Source organism: Jaculus jaculus, chromosome 4 (assembly GCF_020740685.1).
Source record: "Jaculus jaculus isolate mJacJac1 chromosome 4, mJacJac1.mat.Y.cur, whole genome shotgun sequence".
Taxonomy (NCBI): domain Eukaryota; kingdom Metazoa; phylum Chordata; class Mammalia; order Rodentia; family Dipodidae; genus Jaculus; species Jaculus jaculus.
Genome location: NC_059105.1, coordinates 103,634,227 through 103,658,024, shown reverse-complemented (window position 1 = coordinate 103,658,024; position 23,798 = coordinate 103,634,227). Strand labels below are relative to the sequence as shown.

At 38.7% G+C, this 23,798-nt stretch overlaps 1 pseudogene; it reads left to right on the top strand.

The window, feature by feature from the left end:
- The first annotated feature begins 12,492 nt into the window (after positions 1-12,492).
- LOC123460242 overlaps positions 12,493-23,798 on the top strand; it is a 59,245-nt pseudogene continuing 47,939 nt past the window's right edge.

The following is a 23,798-nucleotide window of genomic DNA, read 5'->3' as shown; positions in this document are numbered from 1 at the left end:
ATTTCTTTCTCTGTATCTTTGTCATTTGCATATAGAAAGGCTACTGATTTTTGTGCACTGATTTGGTATCCTGCTACTTTGCTGTAGGAGTTAATCACCTTCAGGTGTTTTGGGATGGAGTCTCTCAGGTCATGAGTGTGATGGAGATTAATCTGCTCTGAGTTTAGCTTTGATAGATGGTATGCATCCAGGAATTTATCCATCTCCTCCACATTATCCAGTTTTGTGTAGTAGAGGTTTTTGAAATAAGTCCTGATGATTCTCTCAATTTCACTTCTGGCTGTTATGATCTCTCCTTTTTCATTTTGATTTTGTTAATTTGAAGTTTCTATTTTTTTTTTTTGCTTGATCAAATTGACCAGGGATTTGTCAATCTTGTTTATTTTTTCAAAGAGCCAGCTCTTTGTTTTGTCAGTTGTCTTAATTGTTTCCTTGGTTTCCAATTCATTAATTTCTGCTCGGATTTTAATTATTTCTTTCCTTCTGGAGCTCTTTGGGTTGGATATTTCTTGCTTTTCCAGTGCCTTTAGGTGGATGGTTAGGTTATTGATTTGGGATTTCTGTCTTTTTTATGAAGGCATTGAATGCTATGAATTTTCCCCTGAGGACTGCCTTCATTGTGTCCCATAAGTTTTAGTATGACGTGTTCTCATTGTCATTCAATTCCAGGAATTTTGAAATTTCATCTTTTATTTAATCCACTATCCATTTATTGTTTAAAAGTGTGTTGTTCAGTTTCCGGGTGCCGTTGGGATTCTTGGCAGGTCTTTTATTGTTGATTTCTAGCAATATAGCATTGTAGCATTATGATCTGATATCATGCAGGGAATTATGTCAATCTTCCTAAATATGTAGAGGCAGGCTTTGTGTCCCAGTATATGGTCTATTTTAGAGAATGTTCCGTGGGCTGCCGAGAAGAATGTGTAGTCTGTGGATTTGGGATGGAAAGTTCTGTAGATGTCTGCTAGGCCGTGGAGATGGCAGCTACTTGGGGGGAGCGGTGGGCAACCACCCATGAGGGAATCAGCAATTCCCTATTCCCCCCTCCCTCTGTGCCTTCCCACTGGCAATCTATTGGAGATTTCCAGGGATGGGATAGCTTCCAGTGAGTTGTTGGCCAGGGAGGTCCCTGATGCCCCCAAAATATTATAGGCCACTGCCAAGGCCATTGTTTTTCCACCAGGTATATATGGTAAAACCCTATTCTTGAAGATTCCACATATGTGGGCTGCAAGGTCACTGAGAATTCCTGCTGGAACTGAGCTTAAAACCTCCTCCATGTAGACCAGCAGACAGAAAGCTGGAAGAAGCCACACTGCATGAAGCTCAATGGGAAAGAGAAAAATCACCAGTGAAGATACTCAACAATAGATACTACAAGCCTTATATTTGGCCAACCAGTCCAAATGAGCCAATAGGTACAATAGTGGCACATCTGTATGGGGGAAACCAACTGTTCTCTAATTTGACTGGAGGTCTGCTCCATGGGAGGGAATACAACCCTGATACTGAAAACCTACCACAGAGGTAATCATGATCCCTAGGGGTATAATGTCTGCTGCTGTCAAGTTAAATGTATATACTATGCTCATCAAACTGCCCAGTATGCACCCCTATTAATGTTCAAACCCACTTATTAATACTACTCTCACTTTTTCATTAGAGAACTTTGTCTTTTCAGATGGCAGTGACCTTGGGATGACTCAGAAGGCATCATGGTGCTGAGAACAAGTGACAGAGGAGTGCTCAGCACTGCGATATCTCTATCACACCTTCCAAGGCTCAGGGCCAATTGTGGAAGAGGTAGTGGAAAGAATGTAATAGCTAAAGGAAGGGTAGGACTCCTTACAATGTGCTCTCTCTGACACAAAATGGCCTGGATATTGATGATCTCACAGCACCTGACACTACTTCCACAAGACCATCATAATAGGAGGAAAAGATGATGACATCAAAATAAAAGAAAGACTGATTGAGAGGGGGAAGGGATATGATGGAGAGTGGAGTTTCAAAGGGGAAAGTGGGGGGAGGGAGGAAATTACCATGGGATATTGCTTATAATCATGGAAGTTATTCATTTTAAAAAGTATATAAAAAATAAAGAATTAGGTTTCACTCATAGCCCTGTGACCTTTGGCCAGTTTCCTAGGAAATGCCTTATATGGTATTGGCCAGCCTTCACACACCCCATCTCCCTGTGAACCATACCTCTTTCTGCCACTACATACATCACCTGACTCCCTATATACTGTAATGAATGTCCCTATATGCCAACTAGGCATTGGCAAGCTACCTTTGAACCCACCAATCCCCTTAGGACCGTCTTCCTGCTCTCTTTCAACTATTTATAAAAACCTAGTCCCCCTAAAGCCGGGAGTGGTGGCACAAGTCTTTAATCCCAGCACTCTGGAGGCAGAGGTAGGAGGATCACTGAGAGTTCTAGGCCACCCTGAGACTACATAATTAATTCCAGGTCAGCTTGGTTCAGAGTGAGACCCTGCCTCAAGAAACAAAACAAAGAAACAAACAAAAAACTCAGTTCCCTGACAAGAAAATGAGCTGTTCTCTGAAGCCGTCTCCCAGGTGTTTTTTTTTCCTTACACTCAAGGCCACTCAAGACCCAGCTCCACAGTTGCCTGGATGCCTCAGGGGATCCAGTGCCTCCTGAGGAACCAGGGACCCCACAAATGATCTACCTACAAGCTACATGAGCCTAAGGGGAACATTTCATTCAAGCACCATGCTTCAATTCTATTTTAAAGCATGGACTTGAGTCCAACTGGGCCATTTCCATGTCCATTTTTTTCTCCCTTCTAATATAATTTCTCCTTTTCTGTTACTATCCACAGGTCCAAATCATTGTTTGGAGATTCAAGAACCTGGATATTCTTTCCAGACTCAAGTTTGTCCTTAAAATCTGGCAAACAGACTGCCAAGATTTAAAGCATGAAATGCCTTCAAACTTCTCTGTTTCTTAACAAGAGCACCTGTCAGAAAACTATTCTTTCCTTCCTTGGTACCTGGAAATCATCAGCTTTCCACAGGAGGTCTGACCATATCCTAGGAAAGCCATACTCAATCTCTCTCTTCCCTTTCCTTGACTTATAATGCTCCATAGCTGGAGGCTTAGAGTATGTCTGGATCCACTTCCCTGCTCCATGGGGACTTATTTATCAATGATAAATGTGTAAATATTCTCATAGAGCTGTCCACCAATCACAGACACAAGGTAATCACATGGGTATGAAAACATGAAAGTCACATCACCAGTAGACAAGATTGTGACAATCACATGATCAGCCAAGATGGCTATGCCCACATGGCTTCTTAGGATCTTCAATGCCACGAGTAACCTTGAAGACCACAACACTCCCAGACTTTTCTATGACATTGCCATTCATTTTCACAACCTAAATCTTCCTTCCCCAATTTATTTCACCTTCCAAGACAGCTCCTGGGTTGATGGGAATGGCATATGTAGAAAAGGTTCTAATTGCAGGCACTGTGGCAGCTTTTGCTTGGGTAAATGTACCCTTCCTTAAAAGCTTTGAATGTGAGGTAAATTTAGACTCTGTTACCTACAGTTCTCATACCTGCCAGATTTGCATCCTAATCTATTCAAGTGCCCCAATCCCTTCTGTGGGTGGGGATTTGGGCCCAGAGCATGAAGACTGACCCTGGAGCAAAGTCTAGCCTGGGGGAAAGGAAGCCAAACTAAATTCTATCCTCGGCCCATAACTGGGAAACAGAATGCAAATCAGGTTGAGTCAAAGGTGGTTTGTGTTTCCTTTCTTTCCCTTTTCCCCCTCTCAGAACTTCTAAACCAGTACACTTTGCTTGTTTCATTGTACTCTAACTGTTCTCACATTCTCCTTGCTTATTCATTGTAGATAGTACTACATCTCAATTATGGAGATAGTTCACCAGGTAATAAGTCATTCAGCTGAGGAGCAATTCCATGGAAAATTTCCACCCATTTTCACTTTTGACCTCAATGTACCTTAACAACAACAAAAATGACAAAGCCATTCACACAACCTCAAAGCCTAATAATTGAGAACTCCCTCCAAAAAAAAGGAAGTTTTTAATGGAAAGACCTTATTCCTATTCCACCAAAGTTAAATAAACTACCTAAGAAATGATCTTAAATGAAAATAACATTAGACTATCATGGAAATTAGTCCTGGGAGAGAAACAATGTGAGCAATTGGTTTAAATTGTGGCTTGGGAAAGGATAAGCACAGAGCATGTGAAACTCAAACCATGGTGTCTGGTTCTTCTGTGGCTATGCTCAGACATGCTCAAGGACACTTGGGGATCCAAAGGTGGAAAGGAAGACACTCTAACCCATCAGGTGTCCTTGGGTGCTCAGTATAGTCAAAGGGGATACACTTTTCCATTGTAGAGATTTTGGTATTTTGTCTCTCTCCTTCCTTAGGATCACCATAGTTAATTTGCCTTCAGTTTCACTAAACTCCTGCTATATTGTATCTTCAAGAATGAGGGCAGGTTTGTTCCTGAGCAACAGATGGAAACTTAAAGTATAATATCATGCTGTACCTAGACCTGTTTTGTAGGAATCAAGGGAAATGAAGTGCTTATATTCAGACCTTCATGTCTGTCTCTCAGGATAGGGGCCATGCAAAGAAAAAACAAGAGAGGAATCCTAGGATATCTGGGAACAAACCCTGCTTACCAAATAGGACATAATGGGTAATAAGACTTAAATGAAGTATCTTCTCCCACTAAACAAGCTATCACCTCCATATTCTCCCATTTGCCCATAGTTAGCAGAAAAAAAAAAAGGATATCTAGTCTTGCAGGGTATACTAGAAGTAGAACTTTCTATAAACTGTTGTCTCCTATGATTACTGCACACCCCTGAAGGGAAGATCCTGGACCCTTGGGAATAATCTGTGCCCATGTCCCTTTTTCTATTATATACCTTAAACAATATAAGGAAAATCTAGGAAGTTTCTCTGAGGACTCATACCAATTTACCAGTAACCTCTAGACCTTAACTTTAGCTTATAATCTTGCATGGAAAGACCTGAACTTAGACCTATAACTTGTTTCACTCCTGAGGAAAAACAGAGGATCTATGAGGAAGCTAAATGCATTCAAATGAGCTATTTAGTAATGGTCAGCCCATTGCCAGGTAGTCCCAGTTCAGAACTCACCAATTAGAATTATAACATCTCACCAGTGACTCATAGACAAAAGGTAAATGACAGAAAACTTTACTTCATCAATGGAAAATTACATTAAGAAACCTGTTAACTAATTGTGACAAGATTAGAAATGTTACTCAAGGAAAGTAAGGAAATCCTGGCCTATTTCTCAACAAGCTATTTGAGATCTTTTGGAAATTCATCAAACTTGACATGGTACCTCATCTTCCAAAGAAACCTTCTTTTGTGTCAATGTGTCATGTACCAGTCAGCACATGAAATCTACAGAACATTTCAGAATGTGCAGGTAGAATCTTAGATCCCTGAGTCACAGCTGTTGGACACTACCTTCTCAATGTTAAACAACTGTAGCAGCTATCCTGTCATTGCTGTGACAAAACACTTGACAGAAGCAGCTTATGGGAGGAAAAGATTTATTCCAAGATTGCAATTCCTAAGGGAAGTCTCATCATAGTGGAGAAAGCATGGCAGAGCAGGTAATTGGGTCTTCACATGTTTATACCAAGCAGGAAGGCAGGCATCTAAGAAAACCTGCTCACAACATCTAGTAGGGCTGGACTAATCAACTCCATGACCTACCTTTAGCAACACATCTCCTCCAGCCACACTCCACCTTCCAAAAGCCTCCCTCAGCTGGGCACTAAGTAGAAAGCTTAATCACACACACTTGAGGCTATGAGGGCTACTTTACATTCAAACTACCACTAACTGAGAATTGGAGGAAGACCAACAAGAACAGAAGAGGGGAGAGACAGGGTCCAAATGATTATCCTTGCCCTTGAACATGCAGAAATGCCTACCAAGGGGATCCTCATGATAAACCTCCAAGATCCAAAAGCAAAGGCAAGACCTGTTTCAAGTATAAATGCCAAGGCCATGTGTGCTGGGCTCCTCCCTGGTGGGCAGGTAGTGCTGAGGAGGGACCACATCCGCTCGTTCCTCCCAAGGGGTTGAGGAAGAAGGGTGAACGTCGGACGACTCAGAACCTCTTCTAGTCACCGGAGAAAAAAACCACACTGAGTCAGGAGTCTTGTCAAAGCAGGAACTTGCTTTATTGTTACAGGTGGTTGCCTATATAATGTTGAGAATGAAGGCAAGGATTTTAGGACTGTGGGGAGAGGTAAGGGCCAATAGTAAACCGTGACCTTTGAGATGATTGGTCCCAAGCCTGCGTGCACAGGAATTCCAACTCCTACATGGAAGTAGCTGACCAGAAGCCATTAGGCATAGCTGGCCCAAGGCAGATCACCAAACTTTAGCTAGGCTCAGGAAGTTCCACTAGGCCTCAGGCCCAGGTCTCTCAAGGCCCAACACATGTGAATGCACCAAAACCTCCTCACAACTATATCCAAGATATAAATATCCAAAGGCATTTGAATATGCTAGAGTTTCTTTCTCAGAGAAGAAAGGGGCTAACCCTCATAATTATGAATACCTTGCCTGACTGGGTGACTAGGACACAGTCTGGATTCAGGTCCTGACATCTCAATCTTTGCTGAAGCAACTCTGGTTACTCTAGATGTGGCAGATAAAAATATCTGCTTTTTTAGATACTGATCCATTTACTCAGTCCTTATTTATTTTCTAGAAATGTACCCCCCAGTCTATAGCTATAGTGAGCATAGCAGGAACCCCACAATGGCAGTACTCCACTCAGCAGTGATTTGTCAATTTGAGGACCAGGATTTTTTTGCATTAAGTAGAAACTTTGTATGGACAAATCATGTGTTGGTACCATTCCCCTCTTCCTTGCTCCATTCATTTAGGGACCTCCTCAGTGGGGTTACTAGTATTCACCATGTGGTTATGGGTGATGAGTTGTGAAAGCAGCATTCAGTCACTATGTGGGGAGGCAATGCCTCTGGATACTCCTTTCTACCCTGTGACTCTTACAATATTTACACACTCTCTTGTACAATGTTCTCTGAACCTTGGTGGCTGTGTTATAAATCTACATTAGTGTTAGGATCTCACCAGCTTCTGTATTTCTTCTTTGATATGTTTTCAGTGTTCTCAGTGTCTATCTTTATCACCCTGGCACAGGAGCAGCACTCTTGCTTAACATACCAATTCCTCTATGGTTTCATCTGGACCCTGGTTGTTGTGTGAGATCTGGTTCATTTAATGCTTTTGTTGTCATGTTGATAGATTTTGGTTTTTCCCAGTTTTTTTTTTTTTTTTTTTTTGAGTTTACAAAGTAAGGTTTCACTCTACCCCAGGATGACCTGGAGTTCACACTGTAGTCTCAGGGTGACCTCAAACTCACAGTGATCCTCCTCCCTCTGCTTCCCACATGCTGGGATAAAAGATACGCACCACCCTATCTGAATCAGTTTTCGCTGCCTTCTAAAAAAAAAAAAAAAAAAAAAGCAGGTTCTCCAATGGATAGTGAGAGTAGCATGGGTGTAGTCTCTTTTGGCCAAAAAGTATTGGAAGTTTTTCAGTGGAGTCCATGACCCTCATCCCCACAGGATTCTGTTGGTTCCCATTACCAGCTATGAGTTCCTTTCCACTGAACAGATCTCATAACCAATCAGAAAACCTATGGTTATCTGCTAGGCTGGGTGCCATTCTTGCACAGGTGACTATACACAGCAGGACTAGAATTTTTATCATGTACTTTCAGATGTAACTCAATGTTCTTCTCCCATGTTGGGAAAAGACTTGATAAGCCACCTAAGGACAATCTTGCAATTACACAAAGTTCTAATCTCATGACATCTCTAGTTTTTCACGTGCCTCAAGAAATCCTAACAAAGGTGGAACCAGCTGCTTGGGATATAGCTAAAACTTATTGCTAGTAAAAAACAGAATCCAGTAAACTCTTGGAATAAGTTAACCCAACTACAAATGGTATCTATTAAAGAGGATCTTTTAGGGATATAACCTGCTATTAAAATTTTTCTAAGGCTGAAGAGATGACTTAGTGGTTAAGACACTTGCCTGTGAAGTCTAATGACTGAGGTTTGACTCCTCAGAACCCACATAAGCCAGATGCACTGGAGTTTGTTGGCAGTGGCTAGAGTCCCTGGCATGCCCATTCTATCTCTGTCTCTCTTAAATAAATAAATATATATATAAGTAAATAAAATTTAAAAATTCTAGATCATAGTCTGCTTAAAAATCACCCTAATCCCTCCAATTGTTAAGCCAACTGTAAAATACTATATAGTGTCAGATCATAGTCTTGCTGATGAAGCAGCAGCCCCACTGCCTCCTCTAGTGGCTAATCTTATGTTCTTCTATCTCAGGTCCCTGAGTCAACTAAATGGTATACAGTGGTAGACCTTAAAGATCCCCTTTGTTGCCTTCATTTACATTATGATCCTTGGTACTTGCTTTTAATGGGGGAAACTAGCCAGTGTAGTTCATTAGCAGTTCTCTTAGATAGCCCTCCCTTAAGAGAACTGGAACAGCCCAATCATTTTTGCAATGTGTCATGGTTGATCTCTGCTCGTCACCTAGACAGAATTTAGAATCACTATAGAAACAACACTCTTGACAGGTTTGTTAGGAATTCTCTATGCTAGGTTAACTCAAGTGGGAAGACTCATCCTACCTGTGGGTGGTAACATTAAATCGGCTGGAATCCTGGACTGTGTAGACAGAAGAAAGGTAGCTGAGAATCAGTAATAATTATTCTTTGCTTCATGACTGTGGACGGAACATGACCAGCTTCTTCATGCTTCTGACACCATGCTTTTCCTGCCATAGTGTACTATATCCATGTAAATGTAAGCTCCAACAAAACTTTTCTCCTAAAATTATTCTTGTAAAGTGTTTTTCTCCACCAGTGTACTAGGTAACTAATATATAAAACTGGTACTGAGAGGTGGGTACCATTCCTATGATAAATGACCATGTGGCATATTTACCTTCGGAACTTATTTGTAGGAAGGATGTGGAAGAGTTTGAAACTTTGGCCTAGAAAAGACCTTGAATATTATAAATAGAGCTTAATGGACCACTTAGAAAACAAAAATTCTCATAGAAATCTGGATAATGGAAGTGGTCTTGTGAGGTCTCAGAGGGGAACAAGAAATCTATGAGGAATAGGACCATGGGTCATTCATGTTAAATTGTACAAAAAGTCTGGCTGCATTCTGCCTATGTCCTGAGAATTTGAGTGAGGTTGCATTTAAATACAGTGACTTATTTGTTTGACAGAGGAAATTTCAAGGCAGAATCAATTCCGGCTGTGGAATGGCAACCAAAACACACAGGTATTGCTATAGCTATGGCTTTAGGAGGCCAGACTATATCCCAAGTAGGCAGCAGATCTAGTAGTACAATCCATATAGTTCTATATTCTGGAGGCATGAAAGAAGCAAGACTGATGGGGCATTAAAGTCTTTCTCCATGATTCCAGAGTGTCCTGAGGTCAGGCTATGTTGGAATTCTCGAAAGGAAGTGGTGAAAGGCCATTCCTTGAAGTTACAAAACTGACCTAAAAGTTGCAATGGAGACTTCATGATGTTGGAGATGCCCGAGTTATGGAATATATTTTAAGGAAAGCTGAAGACATAAAATGGAGAAGACACAAAAGAGAGGCTATATGTTGTAGTTATCCGTGCATTGTTGAGACCAAACACCTGACTAAAAGCAGCTGATTGGAGGATTTATTTTGGCTTACAGTCATGAGGGAAAGCTTCAGATGGCAGGATAAAGCTGGCATAAGGAGAGATTCAACATCACTTCTGTTACAGCACATGGAAAACACAATAACAATGATCATGGTTCCAAATTTTCTTAGAAAAAAATAACATCTAATCAAAAGCCTATGGCTGGGGAGGCCATAAGTCCTAGGGGGAAAATTATTACTGTTGTCTGGCTAAATGGATATATTCTGCTCAACAAAGTGTCCTCTAAATACTTATGTTAATTCCCATATATCAATTAATGCAACTCTTATAGAGAAGTTTCTCTTTTCAGATGGTGGTGACTACTGGGGTGACACAAAACACCAAAGTGTTGAGAACAAGCAACAATGCAAGAGCCAGCACCTGACATCTCTATCACACTCTCCAAAACTCAGGGACCATTGGGGTGGCAGATATAACATAAGGGCCAAAGTAAGGGGAGGAGTGCTTATAATGCTGTCTTCCACACATGAAGTGGCCATGGTATTCATGGCCTTACATGGCTGATGCTACCCACCCAAAACCTGAATAAAAGAAGGAAAAAAATGATGACATCAAAATAGAAGAGAGACTAGTTGTAAAGAAAAAAAGGATTCAATTAATGGGGAATTCAGGATGGGGAAAAGAGAGGGAGTTGGCTTACTTGCCTATATGCATAGTTGTCAATAAAAGAGCAAATAATAATAAATAATGTCCAAGGAAAGAAGATAGCCACACATAGCTGGTATTGCATTACATTTGTTACTGAGATACAATAAAAAGTTTAGTTATTCTGCACCATGCCATGCAATAGAAAGCAAGAGAATTTCCAAATTCCTTTGAAACTGACAAAGAATGCAAAGCAATGAGAGAAACTGATAAGAGAACATTTTCAAGAACTATGAAATAAGAATTCAAAGTGAGAAGAACATATTACATCATAGTCTGTTTCCCAGCCTCTCTCTCTCTCTCTCTCTCTCTCTCTCTCTCTCTGTCTTTTTGAAAGAAATCAATACATGATGGCTTCTTAGAGGTGATAAAATATAGCATATACCTCAAAGTTGTGTGAGGGTCTAATGAAGTAATGTCAGCAAAGTGTTGCATCTGGGCTTGACATGTAGTAAATACATAAAATATGCTAGCCATTACTATTTTTATCATCAAATTACAAAGCTTTTTCATCTTCATATCTGTTCTAATAGATGAATGAGGATTGGAAACATTTCAAGTGGGATGCACTCCATTTGAAATGCAATATGATGCTATGATCTTCTAGAGATCAGGGGAAATGTTTAATGGGCAATGGTAGGAAATCTGGAAAGTGTTTTGCAAATCAAAGGGATGAGTGAAGTGGAAGACTTCACAGCAGGCTTAACTCAGGATGACTTTTGTGCTTTTTCACTGTACTGCCCTAAGTAAGAAACTGGTACCAAGAAACATGACAGACACTGACAGAACTTTAGCTGTGTTTCCTGATCCAAAGAAAACTGGAGACATATCTGCATTTCATAGATTTTACTCAAGACATACAGTGCTAATTTCAGTGCATCACTGCACAAAAATTCCATAGTTTTAGAATTTGTGATTTTCACAGCTTATTTGGGAACCACAAGTATAAGGAAAGTTGAAAAGTTCTCAAGTAAACAAATGTGTCTGAGCTCAGTGAATTTACACAATGCTCAAGCACATATTCAACCCCTGAATTTTAATTTTCATCTAACTCAAGCTGTTGCATTCCTGAAAACATAAAAGGAAGATTTCATAAAGTCATGAGTGATGCTAATTGGGCTGTGAATTTTTTTTCAGAATCAATTTCCTGGTTATAAAATTAGCATACTGAGATAGTTTCCCAATGTGTCCCTTAGGTGGTGTTCAAGAGTCTCTATTAAGTATTCTTATTTTTTCAACAAATTATTTTTGATGTCTAAAATACATGCTTGAATATATTTGAATTTTATTAGTAATGATAGATAAGAAAAATGGATTAAAATATTTCATCTATCCCACTTTTCCCACATACATTTAATAAAGTAAGTATTAAAAGCAAGCAAAATTTATATTCACTACACTTTTACTTCTTATTTCTAGAATAAAAAAACCCTGCTATTCGAGGTTTTAAAAGTGAAAATATCATCAAATCAGAGGTATTGTGGAAATACTTGCCCAAAAGCCATCCTGGGGTTATTAATTTGGCCAAACAGTTTTGTCTTGTTTGTTATTATAATTTTAATTACTGTACTCTCCATTTGTCTTCTAGTCTTGAAAATTATTGCAGTATGTAAAAACACCTTGGATATTGACTATCATAATAACTGTCTCATGAGATAATTCTAGTTACAAGTTACCAGTCATGGTACAGTACCTCTATACCATTGGAATTTGTGTGCATGCCAGTAATATACTATGCATATTATTAATACTTTCAAAAAGCTTTTCAAATTTTTTGTGTTCCTATGTATTTATTTGCAGAGGGAGAGAGAGAATATGGATGTACCAGGGCCTCTTACCACTGCAAACAAGCTTCTGATGCATATACCCCTTTGTGCATCTGGTTTTATGTGGGTACTGGGTTCTAGGGAATAGAACCCAGGGCATCAGACTTTTCAAACAAGTGTCCTTAACCACTGAGAAATCTATGCAGACCTCAACAAGTATTTTTAAGAAAAGGGAAAGAGGAAAAAATGGTATCTGAGGACTTCTTTGCCTGCTTAAATTTGTACCCCAATAGCCAAGTAAAGAATGCTCTTTATGCGGCTGAAGAGATGGCTGAATGGTAAGAACACTTCCTACCCAGTCATAAAAGCCTGAGAAGGCCTGACAAACTGCTTGAGTTCAATCTCCAAGACTCACATAAACAGCAGGGCATTGTCATGAATGTGTGTATCCCAAGTTCCATAGTGGAAGAAATCAGAGAATTGCTGGAGCTCTGGAATCAGTAGAGATTTCAGTTCAAATAAGAAAGAAGAGTGATGGAGCAAGTGACCTGACATTCTACCCCAGCCACACAGGCAAAGCACATACCATCCCAGGCAAGTTCATTGGGTGTTGCATGAGTACATATGCATGCATGCACATACTGCATGCGTGCACACACACACACACACACACACTTTTGTGCATGTACACACACGTGAACACACACACCACATATAAATATAAGCCACATTCCATATACATACACAAGAAAGAAAGAAGTTAAGAGAGAGGCTGGGGAGACAGGATGACTGTTTTAGTCAGCTTCACATTACAGGCAGAAAATATCCAACCAAGAGCAGCTTGTGGGAAGAAAGAGTTTATTTTGGCTTACAGACTGAGAGGGATGCTCCATGATGGTAGGAGAAACTGTGGCATAAGCAGAATGTGGACATCAACTCCTGGCCAACATCAGGTCAACAATAGCAGTAGGAGAATTGCCAAACACTGGCAAGGGGAAACTGACTCTAACACCCATAAGCATATTGCCAACAATACACCACTTCCAGGAAGCTCTAATTTCCAGATTGCCACCATCTGGGGACCTAACATCCAGAGCACATGTTTATGGGGCACACCGGAATCAAACCATCACATTCTGCCCCTGGATCCCATAAAGTGATAACCATCCATGATGCAAAATGTAATGTAGTCAGTCCAAATTTAAGTCTTTATAATTTTTATCATTCCCAATGATGTTCAAATGTCCCCATAGTCCAGGGTCTATTTACTGAACCATAATACACGCACACTCGCACGCGCGTGCGTGCACACACAAAACATAATGGTACATAATAAATATTCATACTGAAAAAGATGGCATTGGGCATAGCAAAGAAATAGTCAACCAATACAAGATTCAAAACAAACAGGGCAAACATCAAACTCTTTAGCTCCAAGTCCAACAACTCTGACCAGTGTAAAGTCTCCTAGTCTGACAATTCTAACCAGCGATAAGTCTCTGGAATTCCACCCCTCCAGCTAGGCTACTCACAGTCCCCAAAAGCATAATTCAGTGCTGGCAGCTCTCCTTGGCAGCCATCTCATAATGCTGGCATCTCCATTGAGTCTCCACTGCAACCCACAATTCATCCTCATGGCTCTAATAGACCTCCATGCAGGAAATCCAATCCTGCTTCACACTGCCCATGGCCATTTCAAAAAAACAAAACTGTGCTGCAAACTCAATGACCCTCTCTTTCCTGTATTTTTTATGCCCCATGGTACTAGGTGGGCTACCTATTTGTTAATCCAGGGGGGGATTAAAGCCAACTGTGAAGAACAGGCAATTTCTTTAGTGCTTAGGCCCTTTACCTCAAAAGAGTCTGTATTCCTCCTCTTGTCACAATGCATATCAGCCGGCCCAATCTCAAAGGTTGTAATCTCTCCAACAATTGCAGCTGAAGGAGCACCAGTTTCACTCCAAAGATTTCATTTCCTTCTGTGCCATATCTATCTACTCACACCAGTCCATTTCTATATAATGCAACCCTGAAGAGTTCTTGGGATACAGACAGACAGAACACAGCAAGTTTCTCACACAACCCACTTTGAGCCCAGTCCCAACAAAGTTCTTTCTTACCCTCACAAGCCAAATATCATGGTCCACAGTCCTTTAGTGCACTCTGATCTTTCAACTCTGACCAGAATAGTCCATCAAGCTGAATTTAAAGCACTGCAAAGTGTCTCTTAGGCCAAGGTTTCAAATCTTTCCACCTTCCTCCCTCAAATCATCCACAAAAGGCCAAAAGCCACACAGTCAGTTTTCTAGCAGCAGTGACTCTACTTAGTACAAATTTACAGTTGCAGTCAGTTTCATGTTGCTGGCAGGAAACACCCCAATCAAGACCTTTGACCAGAACTTCCCTTATTTACATGATTCTGATTTGCATGGTAGAGATGAAACAATTGGAAATTAAACTTGAAATTATATGCCACGTGTATTCCATTATCTCCTCCCTGCTTCCTTAACCCTCTTTTCACCATCTCATAGCCTACACACACACACACACACACACACACAGAAACACACACCTACACATACATACATGAACCAAAAGTTTTGCTCTTTTCTTTCTGTGGTTTTTAAAATATATGAATCTAATTAATTTTAATTTTAATTTTATTTATTTATTTGACAGAGAAAGAGGGAGAGAGTGAAAGAGAAAGAGCATGGATGGGCCAGGGCCTCCAGCCATGGCAAACAAACTCAAGATGTTTTTGGCCTTTTGTGCATCTGGCTAACATGGGTCTTGGGGGAGCGAACCTGGGTCTTTTGGCTTTGCAGGCAAATGCCTTAACTGCTAAGCCATCCCTTCAGCCTTCTTCCTGTGATTTTGCCTGAACATAAGTGTATACATCTTTCCCTTCCCTTCTGGCTGGAAAGGAGGGAGCACTTTATTCTGCCTGGTTATATTCCTGCTTGCCTTCTACATGTGTCTTGTTTGGGATGCTTTCTCACTTTTTTTATATGTATGAATTTTCTTTGATTTCTGGGTCCCGATTTCTTAATCCTCTGTGGTCTTTTATATGAAGTGGATTTTTGGGTTCTTTTGCTTTGCCTTCCACATGTGAGTGTAGGTGTCTCTTCCAGAATCATTTTATCCCTGGAGATCTCTCTGATGGAGATTCTCTGTCTCCCCTCTCCCTTTCCAGTCAGGCAAGGAAAATTCTCCTCTTCCATTAGTCTTTCAGCTCGCCTCCTTCCTGGATCTTAATTCCTACTATAATGGATCTTATAATTCATAACTTTTCTCAAAATAAAAATAATTCATAATTTATTAGAAAACAAACAGTAACAACAAATAAAACACAAAAGTTTCAATCTGTATGTAAGATATAACATGCAGTTTTTGTCCTTCTAATTCTGGGTCTTCATTTATATCCATATATTTAACAAGACATGCTATTGTTTTAGATGTCCAGATAATAGAGACTGGCCTTTTATCTAAGAGAAGTACATCCTAAAAGGCTGAGCTTGTCATAATCCGTTTACCTATACTAATAAAAATAAGTCTTGCCTCCTCTATAACAGTTACAGGACTAGCTGCAGGTGGGCTGGGACACAGCCTAATCACTTATCAACAGTTTCCACAGAACTGAGTACAGCCATTAAAGACTCTGCTACAGTCCAACTGCTACAGCAGCAACTCACCTCACTGGCATCAGTAGTCCTTCAGAACTGTCAAAGCCTTGACCTCATCACGGCTGAGAAGGGAAGAAACCGTCTCTTTGTAAACAAGAAATGTTGTTTTCATATAAACCAATCAGGTAATGTAAAATTAGAAATATAAAAACCCAAACTCTGGCTGACAGACTCTATCCTGGCACCTCACTGCCTTCAGCACCATGGGATATATTTAGAATTATTTGGCCTTGACTACTACCCTTACTTGGGCCATTAATGGAGATATTTCTTTTATTCTTGGTAGTCCCCTGTCTTTAGAAATACATCTAAAAAGAGGTTCAAACTCTTACACATCACTTGTTCAACCAAGTTTTCTTAACCTATGTCTCTGCCTCTCAATACCAACTTTTAACCTCCTCAGACTTGACTCCCTGTTGCCTGTTCAAAGGGGAGTTACCAGCCCCTGACACCAGTGTCCCCTGAAATGCCTGACCACGGCCCCTTACAGCAGGAAGCAGCAAGGAGAGATGACCAGGCCTCCTTATCCTTAACAAAATGTTGGAACGTTAGGAAGAAAAGGAGTCCCAAGATGGAGTTGAAATGAAGGAAGAGAACAACAGCAGCGTGACTGATGCAACTTTACATGGTTATATTGTTTAACTCCCACTCCTCTGACTTAAAAATGCCCTCCACCATAGTTCCCCACTGATCCTATCTCAGAGATAGCCTTGCTCTTCTCCTGGTGACATCTCTCCTCATCTGTTGCTTAATCTTTGTCCCTCTGACTATCTACCTTCTCTGTTTGGCCCCTGCTATTTCCTGCATTACCCATGTGTTGACTTCTGTATTCTCCTCCCAAAAGGAAAAGCTCTACAAAAGCATAAACTATCCAGAGTCATGCTGGCTGTTCACTCTCTCACCTCCCGTGAGACAGCCTGGCAACTCTAGCCCCAATAAATAGCTTTTACCCTGCAAAAAAGAATAAAGTTCCCTATAAACTCAAGAACAAATTCTGTAATTCTACAAATTGTCTTATACTCTGAATTGAATGAACTTCCATTCTAACCAAAATACAGTTTTGATGTATGATGCCTATTTCCCCAAGCTGTGCTGTGCAAGTGGTTTCTAGGGTTCCGAAGTCTTCCTTATCCAGCAGAAACAGTATGTCAAGAAGACACAGAGCACTCATGGGTAGTGACATATAGACAGACAGCTGTGATTTCACATGCTCCCTGTCCTACCAATTTCTTTGAAAGTAGTCTCTGGTGTCTAAATATTTTTATACTGTTTTACTTTATTTTGAAAAAGATTATACTCTTATATCTCCTCTTCCCCACTTCCATTCCACTGAGAACTGTCTTCAGTGGGATTATTGGTATTCACTGTGATGTCATCCTTAGTCTCTAGGGAGTTAGGTGTGCCACAGGATATTTGTTGTTCTCTTCCTTCATTTCGACTCCATCTTGGAACTCTTGTTTTACCTAACATTCCAGCATTTTGTTAAGGATAAGGCTCTTACAATCTTACTGCCATAATTACTTCCATAATGTTCCCTGAGCTTTGGCAATATGATGTAGTGTAGAGTTACTTGTTGCCTCTGGATTTCTGCTTTCATTATTTTTGAGTGACCACCATGTCTGTCACAATCTCTCTGGATCTGGATGTCAGGCTAGCAGTGAGACAATATTTGAGAAACAACTTCAGAGGAACTTTTTAAAAGATGAAATTATTTATTTTGCATAACAATTAGACATTGTTTTTCCTTTGCAAACAATATTTGACTATGATAATATCCAAACAAGATGACTCTAAATCCATTTTTTTTTACTCTGTTGCCATAGTAGACCCAAAGGTGGATGACAGACAGAACTTTAAAATATTTCATAAACTACACATTCATGAAAGTTATTCTACTAATAAAAAACAATTAAATAAATGAAAATATGTTCCTCTTTCTTTTTGATAAATTTGTCCTCTCCTAATAAACAGAGTAACATTTATCCTTCTTACCCAGTTGCTAAATTCAAAATTGGAAAACTCAATTCATTTTGCTTTTCAGGGACTAAAGCTTTCTGTGAGATGTGCTGGACCTATTTATTCACTTTTCAAACTTTAGATTTTTCTCCTTTCCTCCCTTTCTCTTTCCTATTATTAACCCTTAGTTATGTATCTGCTTTCTTTCATGACCTCTCCCTTCACAACACATATTCTTCTTGCATACTAACACATGTCACAGTCCCCTCCACATCTCCAGAACTTCCATATGAAATGCTCAACAATTTATTTACCCAGACTGCTGCCATCCTCTTCTCTTCTAAGTTCCCCTTGTCACCTACCCATCTGTATTTAAAAACCCTCTGCCAAGCCAGGCATGGTGGCAAACTCCTTTAATCCCAGCACTTGGGAGGTAGAGAATTGCCATGAGTTCGAGGCCACCCTGAGACTCCATAGTGAATTCCAGGTAAGCCTGGGCTAGAGTGAGACCCTACCTCAAAAAAAAAAAAAAAAAAAAAAACATAAAAAAACCCTCTGCCAAGCTATTCTACTCACAACTAAGGTCAAAACAGTTTATCTTCTACTTCATATCTAAGTTCCTTTTTTCCTTGGCCTCTATATTCTGGATATTTTTGTTTGATTGTTTTTTGAAGCAGGGTCTTGCTGTAGCCCAGGCTGACCTGGAATTCACTATTTAGTCTCAGGGTGACCTTGAACTCATAGCGATCCTTTCTACCTCTGCCTGTGCTGGGATTAAAGGCATGCACCACCACACCTGGTAATTCTGGATATTTTTAATCCATCAATAAAACTTAATAACTTTCAGGATTCTAGAAACTGGTGCTAGAAATACCTTCAGAGAAATGAAGGATATTGCAGTTTTAATCATTGTTTGCTTTACAGTGGAATTTAGGATGATAATGTAAATGGAAATAAAAGTTGAACATACTCCAACCTAAAAACTGGAGAGAAGTGACTTCAAGGGGAGAAATATTTGCTTACCTGAGGCTGATAGCACCAGATGCTTCATTAGCCTGTAAGAAAATGCAGCTAAAATTAACAAGCTGTTAGAGACCCAGTGCGAGAGTGACAAATTACTAAGAATCACAAATTCCAGCCAAACTCACAACCTTTCCCTTCCTTACAAAGCAGAAACCTTAATCTATAGGAGAAAGAACAACAAGAAGTGTGAACTACAGCTGGGGAAAGAACCAAAAAGGGAAGCAAGCAACAATTCTGGAACAAAGGAAAGTACATGTCAGGAGTAGTCATAATCTAGAGATAAGAGGACACAGTACCATACCAAACCTGAAGCTTATTTGAAGCATCAGACAACATTCTTCTGTTTAATTACCTGCCATCCTGAGCAGCAGTGTGAAATAAAAATAATACTCAGATGTTTGTGGCTAGGAGAGCAGAAAAGAGTATGGGCATTGTGCAAAAGGAAGACCTAAAACTATTGGAGGGGGTGCACATTGAGAAAATAACATTGGGATAGCAGTCTATCTCTAAAGCCACTGGAAAAATTTGATGTCTGAGAACACTGAAGATACCTGAAATAACAAACCTTTAATGCTGCTCAACTCCTCTTTCAGAAGGAAGGGTGTATTCATCCCTAAACATAAATATAGTTTCTCTAAGTATCTGCAATTCTGAAAGATGTCTTGCTTTCAACAAAAGATTAGGAGATATTAAAGAAGGCATTCAAGAGCTGAGCATAAGCTCCATTTACACTTGGCTTGTTTTTGATTCTTGTCTACCTTTGGTTAGAGTAAATCTGGTTGTAGATAGGTTTAATAACTATGAATACTCTCCAAACGATAACATAACATCAACATTCTTTACTTGTTAAGATCCAAAACTTTACTTTATCTACATAAAGTATAGTGAATTCAACATTAACTGTGAGTAATATTTAATCTAAATCTTTTATACTATTAATCCAAACTTTAGTGCATTAGGTAAATTGTCTAATTTATTTTGAAGAAATGAGAAGCACATACATGTATATGTGGTATATTATCCCAGCTGTTCTATCACTCAATTTGCTGAAGATTCTTAAATCTTTTATTCCTAGTGTCTTAATTTCATGAGTCTAAAATCCTTGATGTTACTTCAACTAAGAATGTCTAAAGATCTCAAGGAAACCATTGTTAGGCTTCTGATATATATATATATATATATATATATATATATATATATATATATATATATATGATATATATATATGATATGTGTGTGTGCGTGTGTGTGTGTGTGTGTGTGTGCTTAGGAGTCTAAAATTATTTTTTACTAACTAGCAAATTTATCTTTAAAAATATTGCTCATTACTAAATGACTATGTTAATTTTCCAGGAATTTATTTTGCAAGCAAATTGTACCTATTTTAAAGGATAAATTGTGAACATTTCATGGTGAATACAAAGAGCGATGACATGGAGCAAGGGAACTGCCTTATATTTTACTATGTCCAAGATTTTCTTTTTCCCAAGGGTATTTTAGTGAGCAATGAATACAAAAGTATCTAAACTCCGAAGTACAATATAAATATGTAAACTTGTAGTATTAATGCCCATACTATTAGCAAATATTTTATTTAAAACTCTTAGGAACAAGACATTGTTTTCTTCAAATGTTTTATTTTTCTTTTTCCTGCTTGCATCCCCAGATTAAATTTGGTTCATTTCTGTAGCTTCATATTTTAACTCCTGACCTGGCAAGCAGTAAATACTCAGCAAATATTATTAAATTATCCTAGCCACTTTTCACTTCCTACTCCCCTTACCTTTGGCAACTTATATTTTCTAAATAATGTTATATCAAAGTTCCTCAGTGGGTCCCAGTATTACTGTATGATGACAGATAGCCTTGTAAATCAGTTTCTGTTTGAGTTGGCTTAAACTTTACAGTATTATTAAAGTAATTAATGGGCATTCGTACATTGAATTTTATATCTTAAGTTCTGTTTCTATTTTTATCTTGAGGTCCACCATGTGTTTAAAAGTCATTATGATTTAGATAGGGAGAAGCCAGCACTCCCTCTACTGGTCCTGCAAAGTAGGAAGATAATCTGAAAACACTTTCAGGGATTGTTCTGACATGGCCAAAGAAGGTCGGCCTAAAGGACAATTTTAGAATCTAGACATACTATATTACGTATGATTGACTTATTGTGTGACCTGACCTGAGCTAAAACAAGCCAGAATATTCATGGTTGCCCAGTGTTAATAGTTAAGGGAAGATGTCTAATATTTATGGTTAGAAAATCTGCTACTTTAAAATATGAAAATAATATAGTAAAAATGAATAAATAAAACCTAAAAGCATTTAAGTTTCTGAGTGTATTCAATAAAAGACAATTGTTTTCTTAATGTGACTAGTTGTTAACTGCAACCTCAAAATACCATGTATGCAGTGTGTTTTAAATGTTCTACATAGATCAACCCACAGCTGACTCTCAAAGTAAATCCTTGAAGTTCATATGCTAAAAAAACTGTTATCACTGTTATTGCAACCATTTTAAAGAGAAGAATCTCTGTCAGGCCACCTAAGTCTTCCATAACTCCTGCAAAATAATAAAAAAAATGACCTCTATGTTATAGATATTAATGACAGTTGGATAAATGAATGTTTACTTTGACTAGATGCCATCACAAAAATTTGATAAGCAGCATCTCACTTAATCATCATAATAAACCTACTTTTCTTATTCCCATTTTACAGAGGAGGGAATTAATGCACAATCATATTTCAATTGAAATCATCATTGGGGTTTATGTCTCAACATAGAGGATAAATCACATGATAACTGATTGATGCCACTCAAACTCAGGAGATTAACTTTCTTGGAAATCATAGCACTTTTGTGTGGCATGCCATGAAATATTGATATATTTGCTCATTTTTGTAGACTAGAAACAAATTTTAATAGAAAATATTTCTAGAAAATGTATACAAGATAGAAAATTATATTTCTCCTATAAACTCTTAAGTATAGAGGTAATAGATAATTAGACTCCAGGTTTAGAGATGAATCTCATGTTCTAGAATGCTTTCAACTCTGGTCAAAATAGACATCCTATGCCTTGGATAATTAGCATTTGCTCACTAAATTTTGTAAAAGTTGAAAATTCTTCAGGATATGTTTCAGTGGTTTCTAATTAAGCCCTGAAAGTTCTTCTACATACTTTTATAGGATAAAAATTGTTATGGATTAACATCTTTTGAAGGCTTTTCTCTTGAATTGATATAGCTTTTTATTTGTGTTCAAACATGTCTTTCCTTTAGATCTTTCATTTGGATGTCCAAATGGTGTTTAGTGTAATCTTTGTTTTTCAAGTGATTTGAAATAATATGAGTGATGACAGTTCAAAAATCTATAAAGCAACAGAAGCAATATGAGATTGAAATCAATAACCTTTTGTTGATTTTATGTGCTGACTATATCATCCTATTTGCCATGTAGTGTTTATCATTATGAATTTCTATAGGCAACACAGAAAATGTTTAACATCTCTAAGATGATACAGGTCTCTATACTCCCAAATTAAACAAAAATGTTCTGAAAAAAAGACATTTTATCAACTTAAAACTGTATAAAATAAATTCAACTATTTAATGTTACAAAAGAGGTTGACACACTATCTAATTTTCCATTGTCGTGCTCATTGTATATCCTAATGTTTATATTATGAAAAACGTCCTAGGGTTTACATTTGTAGCAAGTCATGAGGTAAAAATATAGAGTTCCAAAAATCTACATATAAACAAATATTTTCTGATAGTTTTGTAAAATACTGACTTGGTTAAGTTTTGTAGGAATATCCCAGTGTTTTGTGGAAAGTTCATTTGGGAAGCAGATTTCAGACTTCGGTCTTCTTCAAGTATCTTGTTTTCCATTGCTGTCTCAAAATAGAATTCATAGCAGTTTTCAGTCCTGCAGGAAGTGAAACCCTGTTGAAGTGCTTTTAATTTCATTTTGTATTTGAATGAAGCAGAATTAAATCAAGCACCAGTGGGCTGGCTCACAGGTGGCAGAGCAAAGGAAGGAAAAAGTGCTGCCACAATACAGTTTATTTAAAGAATTGACAATCAATTCTTTTAAGAATTTGAATGGAAGCCAGTGTGACAGCATAGAAACCCTGGCAGTTCCAAACACAGAGTGTTTACTCCAAACTCTTTTCCACAAATTGCCAGGAGGTGTTCTTGAGAAAAATGGGAGACATCAAATATTTGACAGTCATTCTAGTTGCAGGCTAGGAGGAGGGGAACAGCTGCCACCATAGCACAATCACTAACCCCAGTCTTACCCCCATGAACACATAGTCCATCCTTTCATAAAGAGAAAAACCTATGGGCCAATGAGAGAGAGAGAGAGAGAGAGAGAAAGAGAGAGAGAGAGAGAGAGAGAGAGAGAGAGAAAGAGAGAGAGAGAGAGAGAGACTGAGAAATCATTTAACCCAGGCATAGGTAGTATTCATTACCAATGGAAGAATATCAAAGAAGAACCTTCTCTTCTACCCTTGGAGTCTAGGTTCACCCCTAGACCTGATATTAATAGCATCAGAAGTGTGCCATTCTCACTGGAAAACTCTTCTGTACCAAGTCTTAAAAAAAAAAAAAAATGACACCATTCTCCTTTTCACTAGTTTCTATCCTTATCCCTAACATACAATTATCATAACAGCCAACAAGCTTATTCCTAGGTACTGACTCATGAAAAATAAAAACATATAAATTTACAAAACCAGTATGCAAAATTTATAGCAGGCTTTTTCTTTTTCAAAGAAATATTTTATTTTTACTTATTTATTTGAGAGAGGGAAGGGGGAGGCAGGGAGGGTGGGAGAGAGAGGGTGAGGGGAGAGAATGTTTGTGCCAGGGCTTCCAACC